Here is a 15,447-nt window from a genome sequence, read left to right as displayed (position 1 = left end):
GGCAAGACTGTTTTCCTTCGAGACAGGACAGCTCTGAAGGACCACCCTAGTTCCAGAGTTCCCCTGGATCAGCTGTAACTTTTGTTACAGTTTACATTCTGCCTTCAATACCCTACAAGTGTTGATCCACAGAAGCACTCTCCAATGAACCTCCTTGCCTGTTCCCTTTATACTTCACTTTATGGGCAATCTAAGACATTTTTCTATATGTGGCAAGATAAAATTCAAACATCTATGCAGATAAGGTCATTGCTACTAAGTTCTTTAATATCACCTTACATAATTGTTGAAACTTCTACTTCCACCATTTTGAATTCCATTCTACAGTTCCTAAATTCCTTCATTTAGCGGATAGGGCTGGATTGGCTGGTGACACTCTCATCTTTTTGTAAAACCAACTGACTTGCAGCAAACAGGCTACTTCCTCACAAGCAGGCCCACAAAACCATGCTTCACCAACTGTGTTAGTGATCATCTGGAGACAGCTCTTCCCAGAATTGTTTATGCTAGCACTTACTGTCACAATATAATTTAATTAAAAACCATATCAATTAGTAAACTATAAAGACAAAAATGAGTTGTTTCTGTGAAAACTAAATTGAATGTTTTGGAAAGACTTGCTAAAGGGGAGTTCATAAAAATAATTGCTCTCTAATTTGGATAAAATCACAGCAAAAGATAGAAAGAGGATAAGTCCCTAGAAATTTTCTCAAGAAAGTTGTTTCCAAGTGACTTCAATTTTTCATCTCACTTGAAAAAAAAGAGAAATAGGAACCCAGGGGATGCATTAAGGGCATAGCTCATGCAAGGAAGAAAATATGAAACAGTAAATAATCAAGAAAAGCCATTGGTCCTTTATTAAAAAATTGGCCGGGGGCGCCTGGGTGGCTCAGTTGCTAAGCGTCTGCCTTGGGCTCAGGTCATGATCCCAGGGTCCTGGGATTGAGCCCCGCATCAGGCTCCTTGCTCGGTGGGGAGCCTGCTTCTCCCTCTCCCGCTCCCCGTGCTTGTGTTCCCTCTCTCGCTATACCTTTCTCTATCAAATAAATAAATAAAATCTTTAAAAAAAGAAATAGGCAAACATAAGTACACTATGGTTTTAACATAAACTAAAATGTTTAAAGTACTTGTGTCCATTTTTATAATAACTTGCATTAACCAGTAGACTGAGCCTGACAAGAAGCAACCCTAATTACATCACATGAGAATCTCCATTGGACTACTGTTCTGAGTCTACCAAGGCCCTTGCTTTTCACGTGATGCTTTTCCACATGCTGCTTCCTTCAGCTGGTGGTCCTGAAATCTTTCCCTCCTCCTCTTTCAAAACTCAGCTCAGGAAGCACTTCCTCTAGGAAACATTCCCAAACTCCTGATATTTCACAGGCTCCTCATTGCCCTCTGGAGAGAGGCAAAACTCCTAAGTACACAGAGTATTGTAATTGCCCATGTATTTATCTTCTCCCCAAAACTGTAAGCAGTGCCTCTTATTTATCCTTGCCAACCCTGTGCTCAGCAGAGTCTGGCACTTGGGAGGAATTCAATAAATATTCACTGGATTAGTGAATTTATGAATAATTCACCAATGTTACATTTTCTTTCCATGACAAATTTTCTTTCAGATACCCTTATTCTCTTTTTCTGGCTGCTGCCCTCCCTGCTCCTTGCATAGGAAACGGGCTTGTCAACATCAGGGATGTGTTCTGATAGCATGATGTAGAATAGAGGCAACTGCAAACTTCAGATACCAAACCAGAAAACTCAAATTCCTAAACATTTTCCAAGCTTTAGTCCAAAAATGTAGTTAACACAAGGCTTATAATGACATCCTTATAGCATTTTTAAGTCAATGAAAAGGAACTGGAACTTACCTCAATGAAATCTGTCCTTAGAGAAATATATATATACTTATGGGTTGTACTAGCTGAGGGGAAAAAAAAATATAGGCATATGGTGATTTTTCCAACCTTCCTTTTTTTGGAAATAAAGCTCATATTACCCTCCACTTAAATGCACTCAACTACTGGATTTTTTTCTTCTTAAATTTTTTTTTTCCTGCAAATGTCTTGACTTGGAAAGATATACAATGGCTATAATAATCCTCATATTCCATTTCCACATAATCTAATTAACATAATGGCTCTTTAATGATTAAAGAAGAAAATTACACTTCAAGGAGATAGCTGATCATTGCCTTTAGAAATTTATTTGTAAATTACTGTGACTCTAGTAGCAAATTTTATTAATTAATCTACCTTCCACATATACCATTTCACTCTCCCTAGAAGCACCAAATAACCTTTGGCACATTTTGTATGAAACTGGTTACCTGATGATAAATTACCATAATAGCTGAGAATACCATTAGTATTCTTGACAATGTTGCAAAGAAAGTCATGATGATGACACTGTGCTAATGGTGTTTCAGCTGGAAGCTAACAAGAAGCTTCTACCATTTGTGGCTCAGTGTTTGCAGATGACAGAATCTTGTAGGATACCATTTTCCCCTCCACTAACACAGTCTCCATCCAGGAGAGACCGCACTGCAGGAGGTTCCTGGCAATGTCTTGACTGGGAACCACGACTTCTTTGTTTATCAGACAGTTCCAGGTTCGGCTACATCGAACCATCAGTACAGGGAACAAAACAAACCAAAACAAAGAATGCTTCAGTTTCTCAACATTCAGAGAACTTTTAGAGTTCAAGAAAAATCCTCAGAAGCAATGGGGGTTTTCATTCTCCAGTTACCAGGGTGAAGATTTTAGTAAAGAGTTGTAGCCAAGGCAACCAGGGCTTTGCCCTGTCCCCTCCAACCCTGCGGCAATTGTGCCCGCAGTCTCTGGCTTCTGTCCCTCCAAACTCCCTCCTGCCCCTTGCTGGCAGAGGCTGTTTTTAGTCTACCAGGCCCATTTTGCCTGAGTCAGAAGCCAGAAGTGCCTCGAAATTGGGGGCATAGCCCTTATCAATAGCTGAGTGGTGTAATGGTATAAATGCCCAGCTCCTTTGCCCCCAGAATTTGAGCCTAAGTTACATTCTGTGGGTAACATTTTGACTGGTCTCCTTCCCTTCCCCTCTCAATGGGGGTGACCACCTACACTGGTTTGCCTGGGACTGTACTGGTTTCAGCACTGAAGTTCTGCATCCTGGAAACTTTTCGGTCATAAGCAAACTGGGCCAGCTGGTCACCTTTCAATTCCCCACACCTCTCCCAAGGGGACTTTCCAGGAACACTTCCCAATAAATCACCTTCACATGAACCAGATCTCATGATCTGCCCCCAGGACTTCCAACCTGTGACAATAATCAGTTTGTAGAAACATTGGCTTCATAAGAAGGAAACCTCTTTAAGCTTCAGCTTGCCCACAGTGCAACAACAGGGCATTCCAACAACCAGAGTCAGCCCACAGCACACTTTCAAGGAGGTGAGAAAGGTCTTTCAAGGAGATGAAGAAAGATGAGGAAGTGGGCAGACTCATTCTCCACCTCCTTTACTGCCACCTCCCAGCACCAAAACTTTGCCATCATCTCTCACTGGGATCTTTAGTGGCCTCCTCACACCACACATCTCCTATATTCTCCCCTTGTACCCTGTAGTTTATTTTAGACTAATTTAGTTAAATATAAGTCAGACCATGGTACCCCTCCACACAAAGCCCCAGTGACTGCCCTGCTCACTCAGAGCCAAAGCTAAAGTCTTCCCTCTGACCCAAAGGCTCTACAACAGTTGGTTACCCTGCCACTCTCCCCTTCTGGTGCCCCAGTGGCCACCCTGGCCTCCTCATTCTTTATCAGTTATGCCTACCCACCCCACCTTAAGGCCTCTGAGCTGGATCTCGCTTCAGTCTAGAAGGTGATTCACTTCCTTCAGGCAGGTCTTGACTCAAATTGGCCACCTCAGTGAACCCGCCTCTGGTCCCCCATCTGAAATGGAAATCCCCGCCACCGACGTGCCATATTCCTCTCCCGCTCTCATTTTTCTCCTTAGTATGAACTTCTTTGTCTTCTTTCTTTCCTGTCTTCTCCCTCATGTGCAAACTCCCACAGGCAGTCTTAGTCTCTTCTGCCCCCCTGCATGTGCGCCCAGCCCCAGACACTCACGGTAGATGCCCAGTCGTTATTTGATGATTGTCCTTGTTGTGTCCCCAAGTCTGCTGCAGCCCTGGGAGATCTGGACTTGTGGGGAGCTAAGCTCGAGTTCCACTTTGTTCATGGCCAGTGACCAGTCAATGACCTGTGTGGCACCTGAACTCTTAGATCCTAAGAGCTCTGGCCAGAACCCGGGTGGAAAAAAGAGCCACCTCCCCGGCACGATCCCACTCTTTTTTGGGATTGTATAAACTATGAAGCACTGTCTTGTGATTGTGTCTTTTGCTTTCCTCCCAGACGCCAACTTCCCTCTAGACACTTCCCCCTTATCAAAGATGATAAAAAGGTGATGCCCATTGCCTCAGGAACTGTAGTTGGACAATGAAACCCAAAAACAAATCAGAATATCCGAAAGATAAAAATAGCACTCAATGTGGGATGTGAGCATCTGAGTAAAACATTGCTCTTACCATCCCAAAGGCATGTATCTTTGAAGGCACAACTTCAGGTACAAGCCAGCTGAACCTAGCACAGTGATTTTCAGAGTGAGGCTCCCAGATCAACAGTGTCATTGCCACCCAGGAACTTGCTGGAAATGCAAATTATCAAGTCCCTCCAAAGCCTCCAGATCTACTGAATCAGAGACTGGTGGCGGGCTCACCCATGTGTACCTCGACAAACCTTTCCAGGGATATTGATGCACACCTGACATTGAGAACCACTGGCCTAGTAGATAGACTTTACTGGGGAATCTTTCTCTAGAAAACACCTGCTATAAATTGTTCCATTGGAAGCTGTTAGACCAGGGTTTCTCAGCCTTGGCACTGTTACGTTTGGGGCTAGACGGTTGGTTGTGTATGCTGTCCTGTGCATTGGGGCATGTTTAGCAGCATCCCCAACCTGCATCTGCTAGATGCCAGTAGTATCCCTACCCTAACCACTCCCTCCACTTGTTGTGACCAGCAAGAATATCTCCAGACTTAACCAAAATCGCCCCTGGTTGAAAATCACTCCCTTAGGCAACATGGAAGACAAGACGGCTTTATAATGTGATTAAAGCTGAGCCTGCCAACATCAAAAATAGATGGCAGTCTCCCATTTTCAACAGCTTGATCTAGAGTATCTGCTGCATTTGGGCTTCCTGGGAATTGAGTTTCCAGTTGGCGGGCATGCAGGAGGTTTATGGGGGAGTACGCCCAAGGACCACTACGGTGAGGGACAAGGGAAGCAGGAAGGGCAGATGAAGAAGCTGAGCTGTGAGGCACTTGAAACAGAGGCCCCACCGGAAGCTATGGAGTCCCAAGGCCCTGCCGAGTTGTCCTAATTGAGCCTCAGGAACAGGCCTCTCCCATTGAAGGGCTACTGCGGGCTACCCCCGGGGCATAAGTGGAGATGAGGCAGCTTCCTGCACAAAGGCAATTCCCAGAGGACTGAGTCATGAGCCGCCAACAGCCAGCACTCCAGGCAGCTGGGACGATCACAGGCCCTGGGTGGGGGACCACAACTCTCACGACAGCATCTGATTGTCACAGGACTGGGACCTCAGTGTCAGCAGAACATCTGTGATCCCAGTCCATGCTACTAAGTACCATGACAGAGGCTTAAATCCAAATGGTAGTTATCTAAACACCGGAACAAGGAACATTTACTCAGTCAAAATACATATTATTCTTTCTAAAACCTATTGCGCACAGACCCAATGCTCCCTGCTGTACCGTTCTCTCTTCCACCGGAGCGCTATTTGTTCTCATAAATACATCATCTGTGAAGATGCCCTCCCTGGATCTCCACACTGCAGCCAGCGTGAATCAGGCTCAGCGATTGATTTCCTGGCTCTGATATGACTCTTCTCGTGAGGAGCTAATTACAGATGATGAGGAGTTTTCAGGGTGTGCAGTCTTGCCTTCTCTTTGATTTCTGTTCTGAATGACAAAACATAGAGCCGTCATCATCTCTGGCCAGCTCTGTCTCCTGGCCCCGGGGACAGAAGACCTCCGCCTGCAACGTCAGCGCTGCCTGTCTCTGGGCCAATCAGAACAGAACCCTCAGTGTTCCAGACATCCCATCCTCTTCTGGAGGAGCCCCTGACATCCGTCTGGTGTGCCTATCCATCAAGCTGTCACCTCTCATGCGTTCAACATTCACTGAGTTCCTGTGAGGACACATCTAAAAGGCTGTTCAGCATTCTCCTCTGACCCCATGCCCTGCCAAGTGATGTGGGCCCAGCCTATCACTAAGCAGACTTGTCTACAACACTGGTGATCCTAGTGTGGGCCAAATGTCCTTGTGAAAACTTTGATTCTTTTAAGGCCACTTATTTCCAAGACTTAAAATCCCAAGAAGGGCATCAACAGTAGAAATACTAGAAAGAAAAAATTTAATGCTTTCAAATGTGAAATTTGACTCTCAGTAATCATCTAAGTTAAAAAATATAAATTAAAGTTGACATAACATGCAAAGGAGGAAATACCTTTGAACGAGTCTTTTTCCTTTCAGGAATTTGCCCCCCCACACAAACCTTTTATTGAGATGATGAGCTCATGGGACTGTTTCTACCCTAGACTTGTAAGCGCCTGGGTGACAGAAGTCAGGATCTTGTCTCTGTTCTGTGGAAAATCAGGATCTGGGGGCTGTGGTGTGTGGGAAACCCAGACTGAGATGGGAGAAGAAAAGGGGGACTATTAGAAACCTCACGCCACCATTTGTCTAAGATTTTGTCAGAGAGCCTCAATTACAACAAAAAAAGCAAATACTCTGTACTTTTGTTAGACCATATGTCTGCCAATACTCCTATTTATGGTTCAGAAATAGGAAAATATTTCCACTGGAGGTAAAAAATGTAGTGACAACCCTGTCCTTAAAATCTTCTCCTTGTGTGATCAAAAAAAAAAAAAAAAATTTGTAGAAACTGTGGTTGTTCACCTATTTGGATCACACACAGTGCTGTGAGTCTGACTCATTCCTCTCCCCACAACCAGACCATTTCAAGGGCTTCATCAACTCCAGAAGTCCTCTGCTCCCTCCCGCCACTTGGAGCCCAGAAAAAGAATCCCAAGCTCCCAGAGAGAAATTTCATTTTTAGCTCTTCTTGCCTCTCCCTGCCAAGGGAGCTACCTAACTTTCTCAGAAGTATGCAAGAAGATAGTATCTTCATCCACTTTGCCAGATGGCTGCATCAAGATAACACCAAGACACATTCTGTGGAGGTGGGGGAGAAGGAAAACACTCCCGTGTGACAGTGTGACATATGACTTCCATCATTCAGCCTGCATCTATTCACACCACAGCAGTATCTGGAAGCTCAATGGCCTGTAAACATATTTAGGTGCCTGATCATTGTTTCACAAGCTACTGTCAATTTCACATGTCAATTTCCATAGAACATTGAATGTGTCATCATAAAAAAACTTCCGAGGCATTTTCCTCCCTTTAATATAGATTTTAAGAAATAAAAATTGGACAAAATAAGGACTAACTCATCACACAACTCATACACTATTGACATCAAGCACATCGCAGAAATTCATGACAATATGTGATGTCCAGTCTCTTCATAATCCAAGAGTTACTGATTTTTCATTGTTTGGGAAAATGAAAAAATTTTGCTTTAGGCTCAGGATTTGACATTTGGTTTTGGCTTACCCATCTTTGAAGAAAGCTCTTCAGATGTAAGTAAAGTTATTTGAGAGTAAAGCACAGGAGACGATTTTACCAGGCTCATCGCTCAAGAAACTCCTGTCATTCCCCACTCACGAAATGTCCTCCCTGACTCTTTTCACCTGTTTCATTCTTACTGTGAAGATACAAGCTTTGCCCTAGTGAAGCTGAGCTATATTTCAGAATGGTACAAATTTAACTGCCTCCCGGAAGCCAGACAGGAATATGCAATCCATACACTGCCCCTTTTCTTTAAAATCCCTACAGCACCCAGAGTTCATAACACTCCTGTAAATATTCAATTGTATAAAACTTGGTTTCAACAACAGTTACCATCAACCCAACTCACTTGTATATCTTCTGAAGACTGAACTCCTAGCTATGGGATTTCCATTTCAGGGATGTTTAAATGATTGCAAATAAATTTCTGACCATCCCAAAATGTATCACGAATGGAGAATTAAGATCCACAGTGCTATCAATATATGTTATGAACAATAATTATGAAATTCATTTCTGTGTGTGTGAAATTCTTATCATAACAGGTATGAGCACTTACATACATACTGACCAAAGTTGAATTGACTTTTAAAACCATTGTTTTAGTACAGTGTAGTAAAACAATAGATGATAGATAGATATAGATAGATAGATGATAGATAGATAGATGATAGATAGATAATAGATAGATGATAAATAGACAAAACGGCAATTCAAAGACAGTCAGTACTGTATATAAGTAATCATATCCATTATAAGAATATATATATGTGTATGTATAGAATGTATTTATGTAAGGATATATTATGTAGGAATATATTTATGTAAGAATATATATATATACATATATATATGTATATGTATATCTCCTGGTAAGCACAGGCTAGAGATAGAAAACTAATTAGGTTCTGAATTTGACAACCTACTAAAAAATAGTAACCTATTTATATAGCATTCTGGAAAACTCCCATCCCTAATTTAAAAATTATTAAGGCATGCTATTTATAAACCAGTTTATAGAAAAATTAAAAAAATATTTTTTTTTAATTTTAAATGTGATCTGCAATATACAGAGATGAGCCCAAAGATTTATGTATAAGAATATTTGTTGTCAGGTTACATATAAAATTAAAAACCAAAAAATATCATAAATTTCCAAGAAATAGAGTCAATAAAATTTAATATTATACACTCATGAAAAGAATGTTTTAGGAGAATTTTTAATAGCCTAGAAATGTTCAAAAACATATTGTTGAATTTTAAAAAGCAAATTATAGCATTATGCACAATACAGTTTCTTATTTAGTGTATAAAAATTCAAAGAAAAAAAGGATAAATTTTTAAAACGTTAACTGTGATTACATTGGGAATGAGAACTAAATTGTTTTACTTCTTTATTGGTACTTTTCTCTATTTAAAAAATTTTCCACAGTGCACATGTATCACTTTTGTAATCAGAAAGGAAATAGCATTTAAAAAAAAATGTGATACTCTGTACCAGCAGTACCGTTTTTAAATAACATCTTGTTCTGAAGCATAATTTTTAATAACAGCAAAAAAATGATGAACCAATAAAATTATCTCTGAGAGTCTGTTTTAAATAAACCATAATTCATCTAGCACTCTGATTTTGTTTTCCAAATACTATTCTTCAATAAATAAACAAATACATACATATGTACATACACATATCCATACATAAATGAAAAACAGATTTTCAGAGGTAATGACTGAATTCAAGGCCTGAGGCAAAGAAAGTTCAAGATGAATTTTGAACATCTTTTCTTTTTACTTTGGCACAGGTTTTTGTTGTTCTTAATTCCTAAGCATTACACACAGAGTTGTGCCTCTCCCGTGACTTTTCCCTATTTTTGCTGGTCCTAATCCTTGCGTTTTCTGAGGTGCAGGTAGAAAGCTTCCTTTTCCATGTCACCTTCATTGACAAGCTAGAAGTATCCTAAAACACCAAAGAATAAGGCAGTGCTCAAAGAACAACACTGTCGTTGATGGCAAAAGGACATGTGAGACAACTTGAAAGGGCTCCCAATGGCGAAATTTGGGATAATTTGAGCAATAAAATAATTATAGAAAGGGATTCGAATCCATAGAATGAAAATATCCATATTTACATAAAGATAGAGGAGAGGGATAGATGATAGATAGATAGATAGATAGATAGATAGATAGATAGATAGATAGATAGATAGAGGGAAACCACCTCCATACTGTACAATTTCAATGAATAAATAAGCTTTTAATAATTGTACTGTGGTTTTAGAAAATGTTAACACCTGATGTGGTTTGATGAAGGAATTCAGGAATTCTTTGTTCTACTTTGGCAACTTTTTTATAGATTTAAAACTATTGCAAGATGGGGGCACCTGGATGGCTTGGTTGGTTAAGCATCCGACTCTTGGTTTTGGCTCAGGTGATCTCATAGGTGGTGAGATCAAGCCCGGCAGTGCTCTTCTCTCTCTCTCTCTCTCTTTAAAATAAATTAATAAATCTTAAAAAAAAATATTGCAAGATGAAGAGTTAAAATTGCAATAATTTTTAAATATTAAGGTATACATTTCTTTATTAATATGTCATGGTTGTAGAAAACTGAATAGAAGAAAAAAAATCACAACCCATAAATCCATCACACAAAGAGACATTTCTATTGTCTTTGCTTTTTAATGGATATTTTTAAAGGCATCTAAGGGCAAAAAGCTATACAGTTCTAAAGAGACACTTGCTGTGCCTCCTGGATTTATTCCTACATGGCCTTGAGCTTTTATACTGAACACTGGACAGCCATACTTCTAGTGTGCTGACTCAGAATTAAATCCACATGTTGAAACATGGGAGGACAGTGGGCCAGTATCAGACATGGAAAGAGAGCCTCTTCCTCTTCAGTCAGAGCAAGCTTCTGGCCTGGCCAGCTTCCGGCCTGGAAACCACCGTCGGCCCATCCCATCTGGAGAACATTAGCAGGAATTTCCAGGGGTAGCATCAGAACTTCCCTCCAGGCATAACGAGGCCTGATGACAGCCAGGAAATGGTAACAAGATTTCCAGCAGCAGATAAAGAGCAAAACTGATGTTTAAATGATGTAAAATTGCTTTTCTTAATATAGATTTTTGATCAAAAACCAAAGCATCAAGAAGTCATTACAAGGCATCTACCTGGTGAGGCATCATTATGTAACTTGTAAGCAAATAAATAAACACAAGGCTGCAGAAAGGCCCTCTGTTCATGGCCACCAGACCGTATTTCCTGGTAGATGTTATGCCCCACCAACTTGAAATGGCGGTTTCTGCCTTGACAGTGGAGGAAAGCAAACCTAGAGTTCCATGAGCCAGCAGAATGATCCTGTTCTCTGGAATTAGGCTGTTGCTATAGCAACCACCAAATGATGGACAGATTTTTGAATGTGCAGTGGTCTACTGTGATAAGAGCTTCCAGGATATCCACCACGTATTTTCAAACCTGCTACGTCGCGCATACTGTGTAATGATACTAAATACCATGTTTCAAGATCAATTTTAAATGGCTTTCTTTTAAAAATTGAAATGATAAACAATCTGAACTATTTTTAGTGCTAAATAACTATTTGTGCTAATACCAGTTTTACTCACTAGCAAGCCAAGTCGAAATTTGCATTCTTTGTACAGCTCTGCTTATTTGCTTTAAGGAAAGTGGGATGGAATTAATGAAAAAGTATAGTGTCCCCTAGATAACAGTAAAGTTCTTACTGAGGTGAATTTAATGCCAGGAGTTGGATGGGTTCTAAGAAATCAACACAGTAAAAACACAATAAGATGCTTTTGGCCGTCACTTGCTATATATATTTGACTCATTCCCTTAAGAAAATACTATATCTACAGAGCAATTTCATTTTGGTGGAAGTGGGACTGAATAATGCCCATATGACAATAGCATTTCCAGGCAATCAAGTTCAATTCTCTACCTGGGTTTATGCAAAATCCCCTTGACTTCAATACATCCAAAATGCTTTTGACAGCAAGTATTAGAAAAAATGCAATGAGATGCCCAGAACTGCTGGAATTTGGAGCAAGTGGTTTTCTCTGATCCCTGCCTAGCAAAGACCCTCGTAATCATTTAAACCATAGCTGATGTCTAAAGGAACAATCTTAAAACCCAGGGGAGCCTTTTAGTGTGTTTATAATTGACAGAATGTGGATTGACTTTACCAAGAACCTTGGGCAAAAAGTCATCTCCCTTGAGGCAAAGACTGTCAGTGTCTTAAATTTTTTGTTGAAGCATGTTATACTCAGAGAGAAGTGCCCATATCGTAAGTGCAATCAGCTCAATTAATTTAAATAACACACCTGTGTAACCAGCACCCAGTTCAAGACAGAGAATACTATGAGAACCACGGAAGGCTTTCCATGCCCTCCAAACACTATCCCCAAAGCGTGACCACACCCTGACTCCGTAGATCAGTTCTGCCCATTTCTGGGGTTTATACAAATGGACTCAAACAGCATGTTCTGTGTCTGGCTCATTTAGCTCAACGTTGTGTCTGTGAGATTCATTCATGCTGCTGCTTGCAATGACAGTTTGTTCCTTCTCAACCCTGTAGAGTATTTTAGCTGTCATTTTCATTAAAAAAGATGGTCTGGATCTACTTTAACATGGTCAATTCTAGGAAATAGCGACAATTTTCAAGTAACCTTTTTCTCAATGCTGAACATCAAAAGGGATCACAGAGAGTTGGCAGGCACTAATGTGTTTTTCCTTGAAATCTGAGTGATCACACTCTCGTTTTATTGCTTTGATGGTGTTACAGGATTTCTTTTCCTTCAGTGCCTGAGGTTCTCCGTCACGCCGCTTTGAAGCATGAAGAGGCGGACCAGACGAAGAGTGGTGGGCAGCAAAGTTTACTGAGTGATAGTACAAAGCTCTCGAAGAAGAAGGGGACCCGAGAGGGTTGCCACCGGGAGTTTCTAAGTCTAGGGGTTTTTATGGGCTTGTTGGCTGGCTTTTTAAATCTGATTAACCCTCCACGTGCCTGTCACCCCATCAAGTTTTTGTCATCTGCCTATCACATGGGAAAGGGTGGAGGGCTCATTCCAGGGTGGTGTAAAATCCTTTTAAGGGTGGTTTCCTCTTCGGGTGGGGGAGCCCCTTGTCCCTCCCTTCCTTTCGTCCAACTATCCGTCATTAATGAGAGGTCGTGTAAATATCAGGCTTGATTACCTTTGAGGACTGCAGAGCACTGAGAAATATTAGTACTTTTAAAAGTCACCCTAAGCCTTTGTGTGTAGTCACATCCTAATCCCAAATACCGTTTTTTTTTCCACTTCTAAAACATACCGTGAGATTTAGTGGGATTGTTTCAGGGAGGTGCTAATTGATTTCATCCTCTTCTTTTTTTCCTGTCTAAAAAGTCTAAAATGATTTTTCGAAAGGAAAAAACAGATTGCCAGCATGGTTATTTGCAAATATATGACCACACCAAAGAGTCAAGAATTCCACACCTCTGCACCAGTAGTATACTTTTAGAGAAGTCCCCATTTATATTATTGTTGTTGAGACTGCCAAGGGAAAATTTGCAAAAGTTCTGGAGTAAATATATTATTTTGAGAGCCTGCAACATCTTACCCAAAACACAACTCTAAATTTGGATTGCTTTCTTGGAGATTGCTTCTGAAAATTTTACTGTATCATCCAAATGGGGGTAACTTCACATGGTCGATTCATTCAAATGTATAATATTCTCAGGTTCATTCTGATGAAGTAAAATGTGACCCCTGTTTCTAAAATACAGACTAAGGCTTAAAAATTAAAATTAATTCTATTTTTCACACTCTGCTGCATTAACAAATGAATCAAACACAGGCTTATCTTCTCTTTTGGAAAGGAGTTGTAGGAGTTTCAGTGGCCAAGGAGAAAGAAACTAGATAAATATTTTACCTTCTCTTTACTCCAAAACATTTGGAAAAATCGTTTCGAATATTCAAAAACCCTGGAAGTGTGTCTTTTTAGCCCGTTGTTGTTCCTCTACTGCTGGTCAAGTGTTCCCACTTGGTAGCCTTGGAGAAAACACTGCGACGTACAAGAGGAGAAAGATCTCCAGGACTTCAGACTCAAACTTCATAGATATAGACACAAGGGTACACTCCAACACACATGAACCCCAAGGCACATAACACAGATAACATGAAATCGAAAACAGAGCTGCTGTCAGTATTGGCCAGGTGATCCAGAAGGGGTCAAGCCCCACCTTGATACAAGACCAGGGGGCAGTTTGCCTATAAGGTCACAACTATCACTGAGCCCTCCATTTCCCTGGATCTCAGTTTCCTGACAGATACATTGTGAAAGGATTTGACCATGTGGTCGAAGTCTCCTTGCAGAACTAAAATGCTTTGATTCTTCTTCAGAAATATATCAAGTGGTGAGAGGCAGGAAGGAGGTCAGAGCAGAGGCCAGGAATGTGGTGATTATAGTTACAGGGAGCTGGCAGGGTTAGGAATAAATAATTAGATCTCCTGGGACTTCAGGAAGGGAGTCAGGATCTAGGAATGGTGATATACGTTCAGAAATGCCCCTAATCCTGGTGCCTTTGAAGTTCCTGCCAAATGAGGACGTGGCCAGGAGACTGAAACAAGACACAGCATCTGCCCAAGTTGACGTGTACCCGAAGGACAGTCATCACCGGATTACGTGGCACCTGACCCACTTCAGAGAAGGTGGCAATTTGGGCTGGGATATGGGGCTTGGAATATTTTTAATGAACTTTTTAAAGTTTTTGAATAGTTTCAGATTGACATAAAAATGACAAAGATGGTACAGAGATTTGCCATTTACCTCCGTCCAGCTTCTATTGTTAACATCACACATTATTACAGCACATTTGTCACAATGACTGATCCAACGTCAACACATTATTATTAACTTAAAACCATGCTTTATTCAACTTCCCTTAGTTTTTACTAATGTCTTTTTGCTGCTCTAGGACCCGATCTAGAAGAACAGGTTACATTTGGTCCATGTCCTTTTAGGCTCTTTTGGGCTATGACAGTTTCTCAGACTTGTCTTGTATTTTGAAGACCTTGACAGCTTAAGGAGAGCTGGTCAGGGAATTTGTAGACTGTCAGTTGGGGGTTTGTCTAGAGTCTTTTTTCTTTTCTTTCTTTTTTTTTTTTTGTCCTCCGATAGAAGACGTATCAGATACTAAACTGATAAGAACAGATACTACAAAAGACTCAAAGGCCAAGAAATGATTCATTGTTTTTTTTAATGTTTGGAGTGGGGTTCTGGGCTTTGGGGAGGAAGACTACGGAAGAAACGGTGCCATTCTCAGCACATCAGATCAAGAACACATGGCAGCAACATGATTTATCACTGTTAACATTAACCTTGCTGTTAACCAAAGTAGTGTTTGTCACCTTTCTCCACTGTAAAGTTACTCTTTTTCCCCTTTTCATACTGAAATCTTTGGAAGGAGGTCACTCTGCCGCAGCCCAACTTAAGGGTGGAGAGTTGGACACTTTTCCTTGAAGGAAAATCATTGGGTAAATTATTTGCCATACTTCTGCACAAAAGACTTGTCTCTTTTCTCTCATTCATTTATTCACTGATGTTTATTAATATAGACTTATGGAGATTTATTTTATACTTTGAATTATAACCCAATGCTACTTTATTTTCATTTTCAAATTGTTTCAGCTTTGGCCACGGGCAGCTCTTGCAGTC

The 15,447-nt window shown here is 40.7% G+C and overlaps 1 pseudogene; it reads right to left on the bottom strand.

Moving 5' to 3' along the window:
* Positions 1–14,850: 14,850 nt before the first annotated feature.
* Positions 14,851–14,976, bottom strand: LOC114203563 (U2 spliceosomal RNA; annotated as a pseudogene).
* Between the last annotated feature and the right edge of the window lie 471 nt (positions 14,977–15,447).

This window comes from Eumetopias jubatus, unplaced genomic scaffold, assembly GCF_037043125.1.
Source record: "Eumetopias jubatus isolate StellerSeaLion01/CBP00866 unplaced genomic scaffold, mEumJub1_p1.0 scaffold_9, whole genome shotgun sequence".
Taxonomy (NCBI): domain Eukaryota; kingdom Metazoa; phylum Chordata; class Mammalia; order Carnivora; family Otariidae; genus Eumetopias; species Eumetopias jubatus.
This window is presented reverse-complemented; position numbering and strand designations above follow the sequence as displayed.